General features: G+C 39.5%; 1 long non-coding RNA gene across 1 annotated transcript in view; it reads right to left on the reverse strand.

The window, feature by feature from the left end:
- Positions 1-11,516: 11,516 nt before the first annotated feature.
- Positions 11,517-17,796, reverse strand: part of LOC122462341 — a 35,203-nt gene continuing 28,923 nt past the window's right edge. Inside the window, exons 5-6 of the long non-coding RNA XR_006284829.1 lie at positions 17,675-17,679; positions 11,517-11,529 (exon numbers count right to left, since the gene is read on the reverse strand). This is a non-coding gene — a long non-coding RNA (uncharacterized LOC122462341). The remainder of the gene's footprint in view (positions 11,530-17,674; positions 17,680-17,796) is intronic.

Raw genomic sequence — 17,796 nt, forward strand, 5'->3', positions numbered from 1 at the left:
CCTTATGCATTCTTCATTCACCAGACTGTACTGCAGGTCGCTCACAAAGAAAGCCTGGAATGGAGTTTTGAGTGGATTTTGGAGAGAGGTTTTTAACCTTCTCTCCAAATGGGGAGAAGGGAAAAATGGCATATTTTTCTTCTCTTTGGTTTCATGAAAGGGACGGGAGGGAACTTGTCTCTGCTAGAGTCTCAAGAGACTTTTCAATAAGCGAAAAGCAGCTTTCACTAGGGAAAGGGAAAACAAGTGAAAACAATACTTGTTGGTCATAGGAGAGGGGGAGCTAAAGGTCAAAGGGTAAATTCCACTTGCAACATATTTTCGTGGGCTGAATCAATACCCTGATCATCAGCAGGATTTAGATTCAAGAGGGGGGATTTGGAGAGAGAACAAGCAAGCTCATGTAGGTGTGGAAGAAAAACTAGCTGGAAATACTGCAAAGAACCATTCCTCGATGAGTAATGAAAATGTTCTACATTGCCTCATTTTCTTTTGGTTCATAGTTTTTGTTGTTCTGTCTTGGAAAAGGCAGCTTCTCAAAGTTTTGTCTTTGTTTGGTTGAGCGTGTGGGAAGGGAATCAGGGTGTGATGAAGTGGAGGCCTGTGAAAGGGATTGTTTATTATATTTCTCCTTATTGTTTAGGAGAAATGTTTAAAAAAACACAGAACAGGCATAGAGGAGAAGGAAAAGAATGGAAATGTTGTGAAGAAAAGCCAGTTAATATTCTTTACACTTCTATAGCATCTCTCATCCAAAGCCCGCAAAGCACTTCATAAATGCTAATTAAGCCCAACCACACCTTTTATACCTGTTTCATAAATGAGTAAAAGCTGAGGCACCAAAAGGTTAAATGACTTTCCAAAGGTTACAGAGAGGCAGAGATGAGAACAGGCCATAGGAGCACTAACACCAAGTTCCTTGCTCTATGCTTTTGACCATACTGCTTCCTAAAGAAGGGTAAATTCAGGGTAAAGAGGAAAATAACTTCAGTATTATTTAATTCAGTCCCTCCCAAATTTAACTTTCCTCTCCAAGCATACTTCTGAAAAACTTTAAGAGTATTAAAAATAAGAAAGTAATCAGTAAATATTCACCAGATATATTTGGAGAATGGCACTGTCTATTCCATCCTGTTGTATCTCTGCATCTTTATATTTCTATATAAAAACAATAAAAATAAAGAATATTAAAAATAGCTAAACCATCCACTTTTTCATAGGGCAATATTTTGACACAAAAGACTAAGCTTGAAAGATAATGCAAAAAACTTGACTCCTAGCCAAAGTGAGTATATCTGAGAAGCAGGCCACTTGTTTAGATGCCTATATATAGATTCAGGCACCTAATACCAGATAGTCAAGTTTGACAATTTTGGCCTTTGTGAATTTGAAGGGCAAGAGGCACTATTGCTTACTTTCTTCTCCTCTGTCACACATCTGTGATAGGTCTTACAACCATCTTAGCCATGACACCTATTAAACACTGAGCCAAACACCCCTTCTAAATTCAATTTTAGCCTAATAGTATTGTTGATAAATGTCAAACTCCCAAAAGAACAACAAAATTGTATCAAATGATGGGTAATTTACATGAAATGGGCAATAATATCTAAAATAAATTATTTAGGTGGGGGAGGGTGTTGAAATCAACTAATTTTGCTGTGGAGCTTTTGTCTGAAGCAAAACATGGTCATTTCCATGCCCAGCAGTACCTCTGCTTCTAGAAAAGGTCTTTGACTTTGTCCCTGTGCAGTGGATAGCCTGCATTCAGACAGTGTTTGACAAAGTTCCACATCAGAGATTAAGGTCTTTGTACAGAGATTGAGGTCTAAAGAAAGGAAGGAAGCGGAATGGACATAAATGTAACACAAAATGGATTGAACATCGGGTAAAGGGCAGATGAGGGATACAATCATAAATAAAAAACTTTTCATGCTAAGGAGAAGAGGAGGGAAGTTATTGGATCACCAAAAAGTTTCCATATATTTGTCATTTAAGGTGAATTTTATAAAAAAGGAAAGGAAAATCTGATTTTTCTTGCATTAGTGTAAATCAAGAGTAACTCTATTGAATTCTATGTAGTTACGCCACTGTGAAACTGATGTGAGGTGAATCTGGCCCACTTTCTGCAACTGTAACTCAAGTGAAAAACAATAAGGGCTTGTCTACACAGAGATTTAACACCCAGCAAGACAGGGTATAAATCTACAGTCCTCTACCCTGACATTCACTAAGTGGCCGCGTGGCCTCTGCTACCATTCACTAAATGTTCTAAATGAAACAGCAGTACGTCAAAATGCACCACAGAACTTTTCATGTGCTACAGCCAAGTCCACATGGCCATTTAATGCATGGCAGGCTAGACTTAGATTGTAGATTTACACCCCAGCTTGCCATGCATTGTCTGTGTAGACAAGTACTAATGTGCTACAGAGCAATATGTGTTGTAAACTAAGGAATTATGTCACTGGAGAAGAAAACGTAAAAGGCGTTATTTGTTAGACCAGTGTTTTTCATTGCAAACATTACACGAATTAAGGTGTAGCTCACTTGGTTACAAATTCAGAACAAAAGCCGGACTCACTCTAAAATCTGTGATCTATTCAAATACTCTTCGGACTAGCTTTGATCAACTAGGCCAATTTATGGGGTGTGTCAAATCCCTGTGAAATTATCAATTTTCAATGTTTTCAAAACAGCAGCAGGAGAAATTCAGTAACTGAGGGCTGTGTATACAATTGTGATAAACTGATACTAATTTCCAACACAAAGGAACATTATAATTATAATTTTGAGTCAGTTCATTTCCTCTCATAGAAAAACTCATGAGAGAGGTGTAAGGCAAAGCAAAAACTCATATAAATCCAAAGAAAAGATTCCAGTAGATTAATCTAAGGTGAAATATGTAGGGGACTTAGCCCCCAGAACTGGCAGATTTCAAAAATACAACAGAGGCCAAGGCAACCTGCATGGAAGCCCTATGCCTCTTCACAGTCTCCTAGTGTAAGAACATGCAGGACTAGAACCTAGAAGGTTCTGGGCCACTGATGCTTCCACACCAATATTGGAAGCTTAGGCCCGGTTTCCACTCACAGACTCTGTGAAGCTAGGCTCTACAGGAAGTACCACCCAGCAGGGCATATGTGGTGGCTCCTCAGAGTCCACTAATTGGCTGGTGCTAGCATTTAAACCAGGAAGCCATTGTGGGGAGCTGTCTGAGCAAAAATGCAGACTGACTGACTGCCTATCTGGTCCGGACTCTGCTTACTGTAGACCATAGACTCTGGCTTCTGATTCTGGTTTGTCCTCAACTTTGCTATTTGCTTGCCTGACCCTGACTTCCTGGTATCCTGACCCAGCGTGACCCCGACCAGGGCCGGCTCCAGGCACCAGCGTTCCAAGCAAGTGCTTGGGGCGGCAGTCAGACAGGGGCAGCAGAGTTTCCATGGCAGCGGCAATTCGGCGGCAGCATCTCCGTTCCTTCGGCCGCAGCGGCAATGCAGTGGTAGCGTCTCTCTCTCCTGCCGTCCGTGGTGGCAATTCGGCGGTGACAGGCTTTTTCAGTGCTTGGGGCGGCAAAAACGGTAGAGCCGGCCCTGACCCTGCTATCTGCCTGCAACTTGGTGCCTGACCCTGACATCCTGGCATTCTGACACAGTTACTCATCTCCTGACCACAGCTTAGCAGTTAGTTTCCTGAAACTCTCCTCGAAAAGAACAGCCCCAGAGATATGTTGACAGGGCCTTCCCTGCTGGACACAGTATCTCTCCCTAAATGGATAGCAACGTGCAGTATTGAAGGACTCTGGGAAGTGATGCTACAGGCTTAGGCTATACTACCTTTTCCAGAAGATTCCTTACCGGTGCCAGGGGGATGATGAGTGTAACAAACTTGTCTCCCTGACCCTCCATATGCAAGGATAAGGCCTTTGTCCGCAGGCATATTGTCAGGCCTAAGGCCTTTGTCTGCAGCCAGATTGAAAGAGCAGCTGAGCAGCAGCCATTAGCTAAGAAGCAGGAAGCCACATCCTCACATTCCATCTAAATTACAACACTGTAATATCAGGCTGTTAAGGAGGAGACCCTGTCCTAATAGCACCCACTATCACCAGATAAAGAAACAGATCTTAAGATGGTTAAAGAAAACTTAGTTTGATAGCATCCTGTCCGTCAAGAAATAGTTGTGGTTGTGAAATCCTCATTTCTTTATTGTTTTGTCATTATGGTCCCTACTTCCCTATTGTTTATCTGTATGGTCTCTGTCTGGTCCTTTGTTTGTCTGTTAATTAATTAATTTTGCTAGATGTAATTTAATTAAGGTGGGGGAGTAGGATTGGTTAGAGAATTTTGTTACACTATGTTAGGATTGGTTAGTAAAATTTTAGTATAATGATTGGTTAAGGTACAGCTAAAAAAGACTCAAATTTCACTATATAAACTGGGGTCCAAAAGGAAGTTCTTTGGGAACCAACTCCAGGACACAGCCCCAAGATCAGAGCTGCCAGACCGCAACACTCTGCCAATGACACCGTACAGAAACTGGAGTCCCCCAGATGGACCTGATTCTCTCTGGCCAACAGGGAAAAGTTCATCTGTCTTATTGGGAGCAGTGAGCACTGTATGTGTAGCATGTGCAGTCTGCTTTTGGTGATTGTTAATAAATAAAGGTTATGTAGTATATTACTGTGTAAGGCTCTTTCACTGCTAAAAGGTCCTGCAAACCTGCAGGGTTACGCCTGAGACCTAGGAACAGGGTAAGGGTGGGTGCCCTAGAGTGTAAGGTTACACCTGAGCCCACAGAAGGGTGAGGGTAGGTGCCTAAATTAAGAGGGTTATGCCTGAACCCTCGGAACTGGATAAAGGTGAGTGTCCTGAGAGTGTGAGAGGAACAGAGAATTTTGTGCGGGTAACACATAATCCTACCACCACCGAATGGATCTCTGATTCATATAGCCATTGTGAAGCTGACAACCTTCTCGTGAAATCCTAGCCCTTGAATTCAGTAGAGGAATTAAAGAATAGTCTGAATTTACACAATCAGTCTTCAAATTCATTTACAAAAATATGAAAGTCTGATGGTTGGTGCACAGCACTACTCCAAAGTTGGAGACATCAGAATAACAAACTTTAAATAAGTTTAGAGGCACTGATCCTGATGTCTTGATGTCTTGTAGAAATAATTCTACAGAACGTTTGACCACTGACAGGCATTCACAGAGCACTGTTCTCATTGGATGGACTCAACCCGAAGAGGGAGAGTAATAGACTTCTGGAACAGAGGCTGGTGCAACTGATTAAAAGAGCTTTAAACTAGAATTCAGGGGAGATGGTTGCGAGATGTCATGTAATTGCCACACTTGATTCTTATATTGAGTGGGTGGAAAATCAAGTAAAAGAGGATACCGCAATGGAGAAAGGAACAATAGAGGGTAGGAGAATGGACAAGATGAAATACAATGCCAAAACCAATGACAGTAAAAGTCAAGTAGGCAATACTGGCAGTAAAATGACTGTACCTAATGACTGGCAAGGAATCTGGGTAAGGCCAAGCAGAAACAACTGTGATGTCTGTACACCAATGCAAGGAGCCTGGGTAACAAAATGGAAGAACTGTAACTACTGGTGCAGATATTATAAGGATAACTGAAACATGTTGGAATAGTAGTTATGACTGGAGTACGGGTATTGAAGGGTATGTGCTGTTCAGGAAAGACAGAAGTAAAGGTAAAGGTGGTGGAGTAACATTGTATATTAATGATGAGATAGACTAAAGAAATTAAAAGTGATGAAATGGAAAAAAAATAAAAAAATGGGAGTGAACTAATAAAATTTGAAGATGACACAAAGTTGGGAAGTATTGCCAATATGGAGGAGGACCAGAGTATCATCCAAGGACATTTAGATGAGCCTGAAAACTGGAGTAGCAGAAATGGGATGAAATTTAATAGCACAAAGTGCATGGTCATGAACATAGGGACTAAAAAAACAAGAATTCTTTGTATAAGCTGAGGAGTTACTTGTTGGAAGCAACAGAGAAAGCAAAAGGCCTGTGTGCATTTGTCAATTACAGAATGACTATGATCCACCAGTGTGATGTGGCCATGAAAAAAGCTAATGCAATGTTAGAATCCAACAGGTGAAGTATTTTCAGTAGACATAGAGAAGCAATATCATCATTGTACAAAGCACTAGTGAGACCTCATCTGGAATACTGTGTGGAATTCTGGTCTCTCATATTTAAGATGAATTCAGACTGGAACAAGTGCAGAGAAGGGCTACTAAGATGATCAGAGGAACTACCTTACAAGAGGAGACTTAAGGAGCTTTGGTTGTTTAGCCTAACAAAATGAAGGCGGGGGGGGGAGAGATATGATTACTCTCTATAAATACATGAGAAGGACAAATACCAGAGAGGGAGAGGAGTTATTTAAGTTAAGGGCCAATGTTGGCAAAAGAACAAATAGATATGAACTGGCCATCAACAAGATTAGGCTTGAAATTAGACTGAGGTTTTACAGTGAATTCTTTCCCAGGTGTCTGTCTTGTGGGTCTCGCCTACTTGCTCAGGGTCCACTGATCACCATGTTTGGGGTCAGGAAGGGATTTTCCCCAGGTCAGACTGGCACAGACCCTGGGAGTTTTTTGCCTTCCTTTGCAGCATGGGGCATGGGTCACTTACTGGTTTGAACTAAAGTAAATGGTGAATTTTCTGTAACTTGAAAACTTTACATCAAGATTTGAGGACTTCAGTAATTCAACCAGAGGTTATGGGTCTATTACAGAAGTGGGAGTGAGGTTCTGTGGCCTGCAGCATGCAGGAGTCAGACTAGATGGTCATGATGATCCTTCTGCCTTAAGAAGTCTGTGTCAATGGATTTACCCAGTGTTAAACTGTTCCAGGTATAATCACATCAAGTCAAACGTCATTAATCTTCTCAGCTTCTGATCCAGCTGAAGCTGCAGAAATAAAAGATGTATGCACTCTCTCTGCACATAAGCAGCAGGCCCAAAAAGCCCAATCCTACTTCCATTGAACTCAGTGTAAGTTTTGCCATTGAATTTGAGGAGGGTAAGCATCAGACACTGCCATGCTAGACAGCTAGCATACAGCACTGTCATCAGCCTAAGCCTATTCAGAACTCAACAAAAGCCAAACTGATAAATATTGTGGGGCTTGCCAGTTTCAAACAAATGCAGAAAACTCTTTTTACTGGTTTGATTCTAGGAACGAGAAGACTGGGATGTTAGAATATAATGCAAAATTGAAAATGAAATATAGGAGTAACATTAAAAAGCATAAAATTATGTTGTTTTTATGTTGTATACAGTTTTCTGAGATGGAAATGCTGACAATTAGATTTACTGAGAGTCTAGCTAAGAAAATGCACATTAGCTTGACCAGCAGAAAAGAAAAAGGCATAGATTCAGCTTTGACATATTGTGCAACTTAGATCAGAATGAGAAAAAGTGGCAGACTTTTTCTGATGCATTTATTTAAAACACAAAAGGAACCACATAGTGGCCGGCTTGCATGCCAAGTATCCTTTTTCTAAATCAAAGCTTTTTCTTCAGGCACTGGGGCTGTTTGCTTTCCCCTATGTTTGCTTCCTCCTATGGTGATCTGTGATCAATCTAAAAAACTCTGAAACAGTAAATATGCAATGTTCTTTAAAAATAAACAAACACTTTTAAACATGGCCAGTCTCTTAAATACACTATAGATCATTATAATGAAGACATGAATCTTTTACCAACACACAGAGCATAACCAAGATTTGAATGTGATTGGGGATGGAAGAATCCTCTCCAAATATATTGCCTCTGGATATTTTTTCCTCTTACTTTATTTTTTATACATATGGGCTAATTATCAGAAGACTGTTCCATCTGATTTTCATGTTTTATCAAAATTATCATCTTCAAGAATTGTTTAAATTTTTCTGGTTTTGTATAAATGATTAATGAATGTACTGTGCCTGGTTTCCTCTTCCCTGTTAATTGTTTTATACAAGTGGATGCTAATATAAGCAATAAGGTTTTATTAATGTCCCAATCAAATATATTGAAGCACATATGTGTTAAATACAAGAGAGTGTTAAAGAGGTGATCTTTCTTAACAGAACATTAGGTTTTAAGCATTGATCCTTGTTGTTAATCTGGTTTCTCAAGGAATTCTGTAAAATTATTTGCATTTGTTTAGATTTTATGTAATAAAAGAGTTTATTTTTTTAACATATTCCTATACTATATGCATTACTTACACAGCAAGACTACAGCTCTCCAACAGCAGTGCTTGGAGAGGGGAATATGCCCATCTAATTTGACAAATGTTTTGTTTAACTACAGCTTGGGGGTTTTTTTATGATGCTTTAAAAATAAAATTTGTACTTATGCCAAGCCTTAGAAAAACCCCACTCGGCCTGAATACTTTCAAGGATGCACCGAACAGACAAAAATCAGAAGAAATTGAAAATGTCAGTGAAAATGTTTTCCCCTCCCTACCTCTTGACGGTGAAATATTATTGTAAGAGGAGTTTTAACTATAACAAGAAATGAACATGAATTATATCTACATGGAACTACAATTGCATGAACTCAGAGACACCCCACGAATATTGAGTTTAGCAGATGATATTAAAGTTTGGCAAGCCCACCAGGCTTTTAATGTTATCAGATTAAGCTTCTCTCTCTCATGCTCTCTCTGAGAAAATGGTAATAAAAATAATACTTTGCACTTCTAGGGTGTCTTTCATCTGAAGATCTCAAAGTGCTTCACAAATATTGAATAATTAAGCCTTAAAACACCCTGTGAGCTAGGTAAGGAATATACAGGGAACTGCGGGACAGTAACTTTTGCATTACATACAGTAACAGTTTAGGACAGGACGCAAAGAAGCAAGCCATCTCCAACTGAAAACACAGGAGCAGCTTAGATAGGTGGAATGCCTTTGCTTGAGTTAGAATTTGGCCATAGATTTTAATATCCCTGTTCTTATGGAAAGTGCTTGTTTTATGGTCTGGACTTTGGTTTTCCATGTCATCCAAAAGACAACACCTCCATCAGGGCTGTGTATCATAGCACCATCTTGGGGCAGCATGGATTCAGAGAGAAGAGTACCAGTTACTGAAACAAAAGCAGCACTTCTTGCACCATCCAAGTTTTGCTTGGAGGCTTGCCATTCAACTACCATCCCAGTCCAGGCCAACTTTCTTAGGTTGAGAGAATTAAGGGATTAACAGCATGACTGTAGGTTAAGAATAATACATTTCTGAGGTATGCTAAGGCCTCCATGGCCAAAAATACTACCAAGCACTCATTAGTCTTCAGAAGACTACCATCCACCAAGCAGAAGACCCTTTCAGTATGAATCTTGTATTTGCTACATTCATCACGTCTCTTCTGTTGCTATCTACCAAGCCAAACTTTTGAAGAAGTAGAGGCTGATTATTGAGTCCTGCAAATGGAAGGCAGATAGTGGCCACCGTAAGGGGACTTTTGCCATAACATTCTGGTAAAGCAGCCACTGCAAATAGCTGAGCTAGGAAAAAAATTTCTGTCCTAAGAAGAGCCAGAGTAGACTGGGGATACCCATGAACAACAGGCTGGATAAGACCATAGCCCTCATGAGAGGAGCCAGACTAGACGGGGGGCATAGGAAGAGTGAGTTCTTGGGGAGAACAGCAGGAGTCAACTACAGGATAACTTGGTTGGGGATCTTTGAGGTAAGAGACATAACACTGAGACCTTGTATTTGAGAATCTGGCAGAGTTAGTGAGACACGAACTGAAGTAACATCTCCCCAGGGACCTAGTAAATTGGGAATTTTTATATTTCTGTAATTGTTTCCTTAACGTTGCTTAAAGAATAAAATGGATTGATCAGTCATTAACCATATGATGTGGCTCCAGGAATTCTTGGCTCTAATGTAAAATTGTCCCTAAGTCTAACTACATGTGTAAATGACAGATTTGAACAAAAAAGGTGGTTGCACTTGTTTGTGTGCGTTTTTGTAACCTTTCATGACCAGATCCTCAGCTGGTGTAAGTCAATGAAGCTGTGCTAATTGCTTCATTGCTGTGCTTAGCTAAGCTAAGAATCTGGCCCTCTGTATTTAATAGTTTGCTAAATCAATATTTTCAAACATCATGACAAACTACAGTTCAACAAATATACTGTACTGAGTTCCATAAAATTTAGGATCTGTGCTATTTAAAATTTTTCATGTTAAAATATGGAATGTACTTTCACCTCTGTATTATAGCAGCTGGCATAATGTGTGTAAGAGACCCTCTGGGTCCTCACATCTATTCAGAAATGTCCCTTTGATTTGTTATCTAACTGGAAGGAGCACAGTTGAAAACAGCCCTACTACCCTGTTCTTTCTCATCATGCTTCCTTTTTGTTTTAATACTAAGACTTTTGAATTCATATACTTTTGACTTCATATAATTTTGAAGGAAACTTTGCACCAGATGACGTGCCCACACCAGCATTAATAAAAGTCTCCTGTCTATTGTTGGTCATCACAATACAGTAATGCTGTCCTTTCTGTATATGCTTAATCTCTTATTATTGTTTAAGAATACCTGGTCTAACTTAAGAGCATATTTTAAATCTTTTAGAAAATGTGAAAGTGGACATGGAGATGGTTACATGCTAATATGTCTTGGGCTTCATGCACTGTCATGGTCCCTATTCGATTAGACATTACTTTTGAAGCCAGCTTGCAATCTCTTTGCAGTCTCTTCTTTGCACACCCTGAAGGAGCAATATTTGATAAAGTGAAATGGCTACTGTATGTCTTCAGAAATGTTACATAAAATGTATTGCATACTATATTTTTACCACATGTAATTTAATATATTGTGCAACTGTAAGGTATTAATAAAATCTATGCTTCTTACAATTCTTATAAATTTCATTACATTACAATTCCACATGCATTTTGTTTACAAACTCCTGAGCACCACCTTATATCTTGACTGGCCCAAATGTGTCCACACACAATGCATGTGGGATCCTGTTTCTTCCCTAACCCTATAACTCAATCTCTCGCCCTATACCTCACAGTCACTATGCATGTTCTCAATTTAAGGAACCCAACTGACTTCTCACCTGTCCCCAGAACCTCCCAACTACCACCAAACTCTTACACAACTGCATGTCCCAGCTTTCCCCAGACTATTTTATACATCATTCCCTTCACCATCACCCCCAAAATCTAAATTGTAGTCCTTTCTCCCTAATCTACAGTTAAATCTCAGTTTCTTTTCCATTTTGCCACAATAAAGTTCCAGAAACACAAAGCTGTTTGTAATCCATGATGTCCTTATTCCACTATTCTTGTTCCTTTTTTCACCTCAATTAATTTAAAATACACCCAATCACCTAGTAACCCTTAAAGTCCTTTTCCAACCTAAAATATCCTCCTTCCTCCTAAACGGATCTCAACATACTTAGTAAAATATTCCAGATTTTGTAGGAGAATCCAGGAACATTACTGATTTATTAGTCTACTCCTACACACTTCTAACTAGATTTTCAGAAGTGCTGAGTACATGCAGCTAACTTCAGAAACAAAACTTTATTGATGACCATCAAGAACTGCATACCATTAGGAAAAGCAGATCAACTTCAACAAGAAGAGTCATAAATTTTGGAGGTTTGGTTAAATTGTGTTCTCAAATTGGTATAAATAGGAGTAACTATAAATGAGGTTGCTCCAGATTTACACTGGTTGAGCAGATAGGAGAATCTTGGCTCCAGACTTTCAGGTACTTATCCAAACTGACTCAAACTTTAGAAACTTTTGTGCTTTGCTACTGTCACTCATTATTCCTCATACTACTAAATTTAACACTTAGTGAGAAACTGAAATGTTTAAAACCCTGAAAACAAGTCCAAGATTGTTAGGGACATCTGAGAGGACGAAAAATAGTTTTCTACTGGGCTACAAAGGGGCATGCATAAATACTTTTGATTTCATTTTGTAACAGGTCACATCAGGAAGTTGTATTCCTGAGAGGGCCAATCAGACATTACCGTGTATAGTACACGGTACATTCTTTGTGCAATGTGCAAGTCCTAAACTGTTTTCTGTTTGTATGGAAGTATGATTTCAGCTTTTAAGCCTGAAGAATATTATTCTATCTAGATTAGAGCCCTGCTTTACTTTAGCATCAAAAGGCATTTGTGTCTGTTAAAACAAGAATGAAATTGATGGGGCTGGATTTTTTTGTTGCTCTACCTTGCTACACTGAGAGTTCACTTTGGAGACCATACATATTTTTCTGTCTCTCTCCTTCAACAGATACCACAATGTTTATGGATAAATAAGAGTTGGACATTTTCTGAGAGGCAGAAAAAATAGCCAGAGAGGACTGATGCTCAGCAAACTAATCTTCTCACTATGAGATCTGAAATACATCCTTTCAGGGTTCATTTTTAAAACACTGCCATTGATATTTTTCAGTACATTATAAGGATTAATGTTTAACAGAAGTATCAAGACTATTGTTGTATCCCAGCTGCACTAAAATTGCAATGTGAGGGTTATGCACTGAAATGATATCCATGCATAATGTAAACCGATAAAAGGAGGAAACATAGAAAACACTGTATACAAATTTTTTGCATAAAAATCAGATGTTGGCTTGAAATGTTCTAGCAATAGGTATATCTGAACCTGCAAATAGAGGTGGAGTAAACTGGCAAGTGTATAGGGGCCAAAGGCAGACTTGGTGTCAGAATTCACAATATTACCATCAGGTCTAAATTTGGCCTTTAGATAAGAGAGCATTACAGTTTCTGCTGGCTTGATCCAATTTGAGTGACAAATGGTTTACTTTATCCTGATGATGTTTTTTGATGATGTCTTCTCATTATTGACTAGAACATGCATATATCTCTTCATTATTTGAACTCTTGAATATCCCATTGTAATGTAATATCTGTGTCAGGAATGGCATCCCTTGGTTATCCTGCAGGGTCCTTCATCCAGGTGGCATTCCTTAATTCCAGAAGACTGGGATCTATCCCCAAAATATTCGGCATGTGCTATTCTTTGAGAAGGGCTTCCATTTTTTTAGGATTCTGGAAATGGTTTAGTGAGTTTGGGACTGGATTCTGGAAAAATGTCTACCTGCTGTTTGGCATATTGTCCCGTTCTCTGGGAGCTATCTAGAAATTCAGTGCAGAATATTGTTCAGTTCCCAAAGGCCATAAAAGGCACGGCTACAATTACTAGCCTTCTTCCCTCTTTCTGGTTTTCAGCTCATTACCTCTAATATGATTGGAGGTGTGAGTGAAAACAAGGGCCCTTCTTTACCTTTAGAGGGACACACTGAAGCAGAGAAAGGCAAATCAGTAAAGAAAATGTAAAACATCTTAAAATGATTTTTTCCATATTATTATATAGAATGCATCACATCTTGTACCATTCCTGAGTATTTAACTCTGGTTAGCAACGTGACACTGATGGACAAAGGACCTTCAATACTGGCGGAAGGGGGAGAAATCCATGTTCACATATTACATACAATGACAGAAGTCAATTAAAATGCACCAAAACCAGCAGATCTCCCACTTCACTGTCTGATTCTGCTCCCCTTACTTACACTGAGTAGTGCCTTAGTCTGATAGTGGGTCCGTGGAAATTAATAGGAATATTTGCATACTACTCAGTATAAGGACAACAGAATTGGATCCACCATGTGTGGACATTATCACTTTAATAAGATAAAGCTAAAGTCATTTAAATCAGTACTTAATTCTGCCACACTTACTCAGATTGGGTAGTACCTTGTTCTGCAGATAATCCATCTGAAGAAAATGGGACATCTAGTGGAATATAGGAATACTCAATCTGCATAAGAGCAAAGATCTGGCCCTTAACTATTTAGATTCCAGTGTTTCCTGATGATCAACATTGAGCTTTAAACTGAAGTATTAAGGGCCCTACTCTGATACCCTTATTCTTACTCCACAAAGAGTTCCATTTACTTTAATGGGACCACTGAAGTGAGAAAGCACATTCTGCCCAAGTAAAAGTATCAGAATCTGGCCTTAAATTCTAGATTTTAAAAGCATTCAGAAGTAATCTAAGATTTATTTAATTACTAGGTTCTTACCAGTATCTTTTAATCAGTACATTTCTATATTAATACTCTTCTCTGCTTTGTTCCTAATAGCTTTGTACTTTGTACCTTGGGAATGAAAAACAAATTCCTCAAAATTCAGATCTCATTGGTTATAAAGGCTGAGCGCTCTTCTAGGGTTTTGAGTGCCTTCAACTCTACTGAATTCACAAGAGAGTTGAGGGCACTCATCAACACATAGGATCAGACCCTAATATGGTACATATTACCTTAAATAATTAAAATGTAGTCACCTTAGCAAAATGCCTGGGAAGAGATCTCTAAATGTCTTTATCCTAGAACTAGTTTATTTAAAACAATGAAGTAATAACTTCGAGAACTACATCAAAAATAGTATGTTTGCTTAATAAGAGACATTTTTCTCTTCAAAAACCCTCTATTAAAGCCACTTTGCTTTGTTAACTTTCATAGCATGTATCCTCACTATAGCCTTCAACACCTGAAAAATTAGTGGAAGAATTTGACTGATTATAGAGGCTGTTTTCCTTGTTCCACTGCTTGTTCTAAAAGGGATACTCAGCAGAACTTCCTTTTTTTTCTTTCATTTTGTGCTGTCTGCATGAGTAATTACCTCCCTGATTTCTGAGATGCAATTGAGTAGCTTCCACATTAGAAAAATCCAAAGATTGATAGAGCCATCTCTCCTAAAGGATTAGTTTGCTGCTGTAATTCCACTGAGTAGGTCATTCAAATAGCAAAATGCTACAAAGTTTAATTTCTCCTGTTTGTAAAAGCCAGGTATTGATACCTATTTAAAGGAACCTGAAAAGGGCTGGTTATCCTTTTGAGGGGATTGGATAAGGGGCTTACCCACATCTATGGAACATGTAAACCTAGTGGCTAACTATATCTAATGCAAATGAGCGAAGACAAGGAGACTTGAGTATGTAAAGACTTTGAGAACTGGTTCATCCTTTTATGAATTCATGTGGAAGTTTCTCTTATGATTTAAAGGGCAAGTTTCGTTGTCTTGATAACTTCAAAGTGTCAAGGGAATTGAGGCAAACCCTTCCCTGAGTTTTAAGTACCTGGCACACCTTATGATTTTTTCTAATGATAGAGAATTGCCCCAGTGTTAAAATAGATGGATAAAGAAGCTTTCTGAGGGAGAGCCTTTTAATGAGTTTTTACACATTAAGATGATCAACCATGCTCAATCCAGCATTGGCATGGGCACATGTGTTTTAAAGCCAGAATTAATCAATCAGTCTGTTGGTCCCATGTAGCAGGTAGATATCGGACACATACACCACTGATGTTAAAAAAACCATTCTACATAAAATAACTTGCAGCTTACCAAAGAAAGTTGAGTCTTAGTTTTATACTTTTCACGTTACCTTATTTATTACATACAATTTATAAACCAGGATCTGTAATTTGTTCCAGATGTTCTGGGGAAGTTTTGCAAGCATTCAGAATTCCAATACTTTTTCAGAAAATCCATTTTCCAAATGTCTGAATAATGACAAAAGACCTTCTAACAGAATATTAAGGTAGGGAATTCATCTAAACATCACACACATAATCATAAGGAGTGTACACTGTAGTCGCAAGTCTGATTAATTTTGGGTTGGTATAATGTTGTTGGAATGATTACTCTCAAATCTCTCTTTATATTTTTATAAATAAAAGCCAACACCAATCCCACATGCAGTCAACTACAAACCCTTCAACTAATTTTCTTTGAGAGCTTACAGTTTGTTAATTTTACAGTAATCTCTTAGAAAAGCAATAATATATTTTATAGCAATACCTGAAAAAAGGACATAAAATTTAAATAGCTTAATGAGGAGGTTTTTAACTGAAACAAATCCTTTATTCTTGTTCTATTTCTATAGCACATTCACAACAGTTTGAGGCTACAGGAAAAAGTGATTTTGTTCCTTTTGGACCGGATCCTCAGTTGGTGTAAACTATCATAGCTATACTGAAGTCAATAGAGCTATACCAATTTACACCAACGGATGATCTGCTTCATAAGTTTAAAAGGCAAGAATAAACATTATGTCTGCTCTGCATGTCAGATTAACTGAAATGCAAAAGATCTTTGTAAGTTAGGTGGACATTTAATTAATTGAAATTCAACCTCCCTAGACAAACTACAGATGCTCTCCATATTTAGCACAGTATCTCCTAACCAGCTGCACTAATCTATGCAGTAACACTACCCTGTAGCTAAACATCTGGACAAAGCTAGAAAAAAGAATAATAAATACTTTTTAAATTCTACCAGGCAGATACCTACAGGTGACAGCACACCATGGGAAAAAATGGAATTCCTTTTAAAAAACAGTTATAGATATGAAAACAAAATAACCAATTTGTGCAATGTAAGTCAGCATCTGTATTATTCCTGTAACCCACAACTATCAAAGCACTGATTTCGCATCTACATTTTCCATTTTTAGTAGCTTTCTGACTAATTTTACTGGGAAACTGCCAGATAAAATATTACCAAAGTTATACAGCCTTGTAGTTCAAACAGAGATTAATTATTACAATTATAATTGTATAATCTTACAATATGTTTAGTTCCAGTCACCTCTATGGAGAAAATAAACCTAAATTTCATGAGATTTTCCAGTGACATGCCATTAAAACATCCACTAGGGTATGTCTGCACTGCAGCTGGGAGCCAGCCTGGTTAGACAGACTTGCGCTAGCTTGGCTCGAGCTAGTGAACGAAAAATAGCAGCGTGGACTTTGCAGGTGGGGCTTTCAAGTCTACCCAACCCACTGGGGCTGAGCTGGGCGGCTAGCGCAACTCTCCACCAGAGCCACAACGTCCACACGGGTATATTTTGGTGCACTATCCCCAATCCAGCCCTGCCACACACAGCGCCAATCAACCCCCTCCCCAGCTGCTCTAGACACGGAGTTCCTGCCTAGCTACCCCCAACCCCAATCCAGCCTTCCCATCCCCCAGCTCTTGCCTAGGCATCCCTCCAGTTAGAGTGACCAGATGTCTCAATTTTATAGGGACAGTCCCGATTTTGCGGTTTTTTTTCCTTATATAGGCACATATTACCCTCTCCCCCCCCCCCGCCCCGCCTGTCCGGATTTTTCACACTTGCTATCTGGTCACCCTACCTCCAGTCCCCTCACAGTCCTCTACAGAACCCCCAGCTCTCCCCACAGTCCCTCCTCACTCCCCTCTAGTTTTGATCCAGTCCCCACCGCTCTCCCTCAAGCCCCCTCCAGCTTCCTTCAGTCCAGACCTCACTTCACCTATACCCAATCCAATCATCCCTCCAGGCCCTTTTAGCTCGCTGCTGCCCCCCATTTCCCTGATCCACCCCCAAGGCCACTCCCAGCACCTCACCATGATTCCTACCAGCTCCGCTTCAACCTTCCTCAACTCCCTCCATTCCCCCAGCTCTGATTCAGACCCCTTGAGCTATGTTCCAGCCCCCCTCCCCAACAACACCAATCCAGCATCCCAGTTCTGCTCCAATCCCCCACCCGAGCTCTAATCTGGCTTCCCCACACTCAAAGCAGCCAATGCTTATATCTTGCACTCCATCTTGGGGTGAGGAGCACGTATCTCCCATCTCCACTTCACCCCCTGCACCTCCACGCATCCTTTCCAGTTGGTCACGCCTGAGGTCACCCTGCCCAAAGAGGCCCCCCATCCCAGCCA

Source organism: Chelonia mydas, chromosome 11 (genome assembly GCF_015237465.2).
Source record: "Chelonia mydas isolate rCheMyd1 chromosome 11, rCheMyd1.pri.v2, whole genome shotgun sequence".
Classification (NCBI taxonomy): domain Eukaryota; kingdom Metazoa; phylum Chordata; order Testudines; family Cheloniidae; genus Chelonia; species Chelonia mydas.